Source organism: Fulmarus glacialis, unplaced genomic scaffold (genome assembly GCF_000690835.1).
Source record: "Fulmarus glacialis isolate BGI_N327 unplaced genomic scaffold, ASM69083v1 scaffold42702, whole genome shotgun sequence".
NCBI classification, from domain to species: domain Eukaryota; kingdom Metazoa; phylum Chordata; class Aves; order Procellariiformes; family Procellariidae; genus Fulmarus; species Fulmarus glacialis.
The window spans coordinates 1-6,298 of record NW_009199258.1 but is presented as its reverse complement, the minus strand read 5'-3'; positions in this window follow the sequence as shown (position 1 = coordinate 6,298).

Below are 6,298 nucleotides of genomic sequence, written 5' to 3'. Positions count from 1 at the left end.
CCACAGCATCTGAACAGGAAAATGATGTATTTATTCCATACTACTTGAAGGTGTCAGGCACCAGCTTCTTTCAGAGTAAAGGATTTCTTACTCAGTCAGGAGATAAGTGACATTTTGCAAATCACAGAGGCTTTTTTCCGAGCTCTGAGTTCTAGAGTTAATTTACTTCCACAGGGTGGTGGAGGTATGGTGGACTGGCATTAACACCTGCACTAATAACAGCGCTTTTAGTCTAATGGAGGAGCAAACACTCAACATGCTACGGAGACAGTTTAAAAAAAAAAAAAAAAAAAACCACACCACAAAAATCGTGAGCCTTTAGTAGCAGCAAAAGGGAAAGAAAAAAGAGAGAAGCCTCACCACCACATAGGACACACTCCAGCAGCAGAAACTTAATTAGAATTGTAATTCAGCCACATTTCCCACTTTCCATTCCCTGTGTGATACGTAATTAACACTCTAGAGAAACCTACCAAGGGTTAAAGCCATGCAAAAACACATTCCCTCCATTTCAGGCTAAGGCTGAAGAGGCAGAATCGAACACGTACAGACTGAAAGCTTGGAGAAGTCCTCCTCTTGGAGCTAGCATGCAGCCGAGCAAGGTGAAATGAGCAGGGAGCAGCGAGGGAGCCCTGCGAGCGGAGGAGCCTGCTACAGCTGCAGTCGCTGGAGCAGCCTGTTAGCATAATGCTTTGACAACTCCATCAGCGCAGTCTCAAGGTAGCTGTCAATCAGGATGCATCATTTAATACAACAGCACACTAAGGATTTTCTCCTACAACCCACATGACAGCGTATCTACAGCTCTATTTATATCAGCGCCCAGTTGTGTTTACAATGCTGTTGTAATTAGAAAAGATGCAACAGGCAGCAATATTATTCAGATTTCCATTTTGCCATGCTGCCATGTAAAGTGCGATCTTGCTTCACAGAGTCATGCTAAATGACAAAAGCGCTATTTTCTTCAGTCTCTGTGCTCAGACAGCACTTCATTTACAGCTATCTATAATTAGATTAATGGTGTAGTGCCGTACAAAGCAGGCCCACTTCACATCAGATAGCATATGAATTAGGACAAACACTTATTTCAATTCCAGGCAGAGAAAGCAGTGACTGGGGTATTTAGCATACCCTTTATGGTGGAATGAGATGTTAATTGTGTACCATTACCTCTAAACTGCTTGCTTGTTGTATAAATCACTGTGCTAATTGATGCAGAGATAGAAACGTAGCCACAGGCAAGAAAGCAACGGAATGAGAGCTGAAGATGGTGGATAAAGGATTATCGAGTAAAACCATATGGAGATGAGGTTCCTTTGAAACCTGCCCACAAGCAGCACTACTGCGAACTACAGGGGGAAAAGTGCTGCACTGATGCGTAAGAAAAAAAATATGTATTTTACATCATCGTTTCAGAACAGAATCTTAGTAGCAAATCCGAGCCAAGCAGAAAACTGAAGAATAAACATGTGCAATGAACCTCAATACACTCTTCCAAAAGACAAGTAGCAGGCTAAGCACGCCCTGGGAATAGTCACTACACCGCCCAGATTTTGGGGGCCTCAGTTAATAAGTAACACTTGCAAACTATCCAAAGCAGATGTTCCCCCGACCCATCTGCAGACTAGAAATGCAGGCTCTTTAAACAGAAAAGGCGTCTGTGCTAAAAAAATAAAACAAGACATTCAAGTGGCTACTGATAAGTTAAATGTGATCCTTATCCTACTGATAAGGAGGCAGAAGGGAAGCAGCTTTACACACCTGTAGTAACAACCACATATATTCTAGCCCGTGCACACACTGAGACAAGAAAATCCCTGAAAACCCCCCTCCATGTACTGCGCAAGCAAGAGAGGAGAATCTCTCACAAGTAACAAGTAGCTGTGTCAGCACCAGGACTAACTAAGAAGCCTGCTTTCTCACGGACAGGTTTTGTAGTTGTTTGTCATCTCTCAAACAGCATTCTAGCCTTCAGGGCGTTCGTAACTGCACTCCCCAGTGTAGATTCTCTTGCCCTAAATAAACGGTGAGTTTGGCCAAACCCTCCGCCCACACTCCCTACCACAGAGTTGCAGCCTTCTCCTCTAGCTGGACACATTTTATTTATGAAAGGGGTCGGACTATAATGCTTTTAGGATCCTTCCCCCTCTGTTACCTTTGGCTGAAGTCGATCAACTGAGTCAAAGTTACTGGGAAGCCGGGGGACAAGCACACACGACGGACATCCAGCATGCCTGCCTGGGCCTTGGTTTCCTGGCAAAGGTGCCTAAACATAGCATTTTGAAAGGAAGATGAGCTACAATGTCATCTTGAGCACCACATTCAAGGACAAGTCAACCGGGTGACATGCTTACCTTCAAGCCATGCTTCTTCCACTACAGACACTGCAAACACGTTTGGCATAACTATTCTGGAGAAGAGTGGCTCTAGTATACATGCTGGAGCCAATGCCACTGCACTCTAAACCATCTCCCCTCTGCCCCCAAATTATTATATAAACCTTTTTCTTAAGCTGCTTGTTCAGAAAACTTGTTTGAACTTGTACACGGCTAAGGCTTAGCTTCATACTTTGATCTAACAAAATGCGAAGACAAAACGCTAGTAACTAAAATACTACTCAATGTCCTATTCTAAGAAAATGTATTCCCCTCACTCACAACACGACACTTAAGAGCAAATGCTGACTTTCAGCCACGAGCTCATCTTAGCACAGTCAAATAAACTTCCGAAAAATACAAGGTATCTTCCCCTTGAGCATTCAATCCCCACTAATCTTCAGTGTTTAATACTGCCTTAGCTTAAAAGAGCAAAGAGAATGCATTATATCTACTAGATATCTCACTGTCCTAAAGTTCATTAAAAAGAGTGAGATGCTGGATTTTCCAACCTTGTTCTTAATTTTCTTTTGGAACAACTCATTTTCCCTACTAATAGCAGCTAATTATTACTTGGGGACGTGAGGGGGTGTTACAGTGTTGCAGTAGTGTTTATTGACCTCAGTTCCCAAAGAAACACACGTAACAAATATATATGTATATGTGTATCCATGTATACATGGGAGGGCTTAGGGGTGGACAGTTACCCGTTACAAACAAGCAGTACTAATGTACAAACTACTGCTTGCTGCAAAATCAAGTGAATAGCAGAAGAGAATCAAGTATTGGTTGATGAAGTGCTTCAATTACTTTGAGAGGAACACAATACACCAAACAGGAGTAAGTAGAGTGATGTTAAAGACAGCATTCACTGTTTTGAAATGACAGTAGAGTTCAACAGTTTAGATTTTGGTCACCAGACATACAAAGCCTGTGGATTATCCTCCTTTACCACTGAAAGCTTACAACTTTAAGGAAACGCTAGCTATATCTGGCCAACCAAAGGGACCTATGAAATAGAAACAAATGGCAGTAGAAAAAAACCCTGTGTTGACTACTTTGAAATAACACCTCCCAAGTGTGCAGCTAGTTGACATAAATGGAAACGCATTGAGGAAAAGAGCTGTGAAGCTGTGTAACAGTCCTGTTCCTAATCATTAATCACTTTTTTTAGACCATTTAAACTAGCCCATTAGAGCCTGCAGCAAAATGCCAACACTCCCATCACTTGCATGTCAGCAGTGCTGGTGTTAACAGGAGAAAATATATGGTTTCTATGACTGTGCCCCAGTTCTACAGCATTTGCTACCTTTAATTGAAAAAGGCAGTTAAACACAAGGTAAATCATTCAGTTGGCTAAGCTGTTTAATAACACGTAATTGATAATGTCAATATGTTACAGTGACATAATGCATCACTTTCATCACTCTTATGCTTCAAATACGGTCAACTTATACTTCAAACATTTACTTTATATCTGCTATTTAATGAAAAACCCAGGGAGAACCGCCTTGAGTACCACGTGTGGAACATACGTACGACACACACCACTGCCTCAACACATCTGCGGGTTGGTTAGAAACAACGCTTGCAACTTTGTGAAAATCGTTTAGTTACGTCATTAGCAACTTGCTTTTCGTCTCAAAACACCAGAAGCTCCTATTGGAATAATACGTATTTCCCTGATAAAATCTGTTGAAAAAGAGCATGAAAAAATCTGCACAAGAAAAAGCAACTACTTGTTTTCTGAAATGTGTCCCAATCCTGCAGTCTTTTGCTTAACTTTTCACATGTAACCAGGCCAGCAGTAGCCATCAGGACTTGTTGTTAGTATAAGGCAAATCACATGCCTAAGTGTTTACAAAATCATACCCTCTAAATATGGAATATGATCTGGAGTAAGAAAAAATATATCTTATCAGCCATGTACAGACAGTGTGGTTAAACATGACCAACCCCATTATACAATACAGTGGTTTTTAACATGTATTAATTAAAAAAAAAAATTATTTCTACAAGTATTTTAAATGGGCGAGAACATTTGACCTGTTTATTATATAATAAAAACGTAACTACTGACAAGAACCATGCAATTCTCTCTTCATCGTGTAGCAGAGAACAAGCAGATGGTTGCAAAATGGGACCGGTTTTTGGTTTTGTTTTTCAAAAAAAAATAGCCCCCTCAAAAAAAACCAAAAACAAACAAACAAACAAACACACACCACAAAACCCAACCAAAACAAAAAAAAAGCGCAATCAACTTTTAGTCACCACTGTTACAGGATGCATGCAGGAAAAGAAAGTGATGGAGCAGACTCAGTGGTAGCAGGCAAGACAAAGTGTGCTGCCACTTTGAACCTCCATTACCTACATGTAACTATAATATTTGTTTGCCCTGAGATTTTAATTGTATCATAGACAAAATGGCTAGGAAGGTTCAGTATTCTGAAAATACAACTATGCTGCCTCATAAGTTTGCCCTCCTCCTGTTCTTGTAATTGGAAAGTAGCTGTAGGTAGTGGTAACGGTATCACGACAACCAAGTCTTTAAACATCTTTCAGAGAGAAGTTTGGTTCAACTGTGCTGGAGTTCACTGTCCGAGGAGAAGAGTTACACAGATGTCCAACTAACAAAGGTTGCAATGAACTGCACTGGCCACAGGTGATTACCAAGTTGTAGGTAACTTGTTAGAGTAATGGTTCTCGCAAGCATAAAAAGCAAGTCCATTGATAATGAACTGCGCAAGGCTCACAAAAGCAACCTGTAGAGTTTGGTTTGACTAGAGACCTGGGTGATGTATATAAGATAACGACTTATAAAAAGGGAAACGCCAACAAAGATGCATAAAACTATAGTACCAATTATATAGCAACCCAACGCCTGTAGGATACTTACTATTTTTGATTTGGGTTAACTACAAATTTGTAAGTTGTTCAGAAAGTTCAGTAAGGAAGTACTTTTTGAAAAGTACTATCTGATTTGGGGCACAATACATCCCCCTCTAGAAAAAAAAACAAACTGAGTAGAATTGATTTACAGAAATGTCAAGCAAATGCTGCTTAATTTCTAGACACCAATGTTCTTCCCCCTCTGGGTGGCCAGGGAATAATAAATGTTTGACTCCTCTTCCCTTCAAGTTCAGCACTACTTTTGGCGCTCACTTAAATGGAAGAAAAAGCAGAGCACAGAGGCCTTTCATTCACTGTGAGGCTACCTACAACCATACAGAACATGTAGATAGGTCTTATTTTCCACTGACTGCAAAAATGGTTTTAGTCTGTACGTTTCATAGGGAGAAAATTGCAGAGCAAACTGCATTCTTTCACAGCTTACAAAGTTTTCTAATGGTTGGGCAAGCACTGGTTAGAGCTTGGTCTGTTAATTTGCCTTGGAGTGCTTCCAAATACTACTTGGTAAGCCACAGCATCTTTCTGTTTTGTTTTGTACAGCAGGTAGCACAATGACATCTACAACTGGAGAAAAATGTGTGTAGGAAGCCAAGGCCTTTTTACAGAGATTTGATTCCATTTACAAAGCTCTCTGGATTGAAATACGGATTTAGGGAAGTTAACATATGAAGCCCCTTGAACCTGGGCAAGTCCAAATGCATTTGTAAGGCTGTTGCAAACTCAGAATTCAAAGCAGGAATCTAGCTGGTCATGAGGGGAAGCTGTGAGAAAGGAGTGAGAACCCAAGCCATCTAAGATGGTGCACCTTTACAACAACTGAGTGATAATCTCATCCGTACGTCTTCCTGCCAGACACCCTGCTCTCACACCATGGCAATTACACAGCCTGGCAACTTATTTAGGGGTTTTAGTAGCATTACTGTTCAGGTTAGAGATAGAGAGGCTTTAAATCTTGGATCTGGTTTTGTCCTGGACTTGTTTCTGTCAGTAGAATCATAGAATCATTAAGGTTG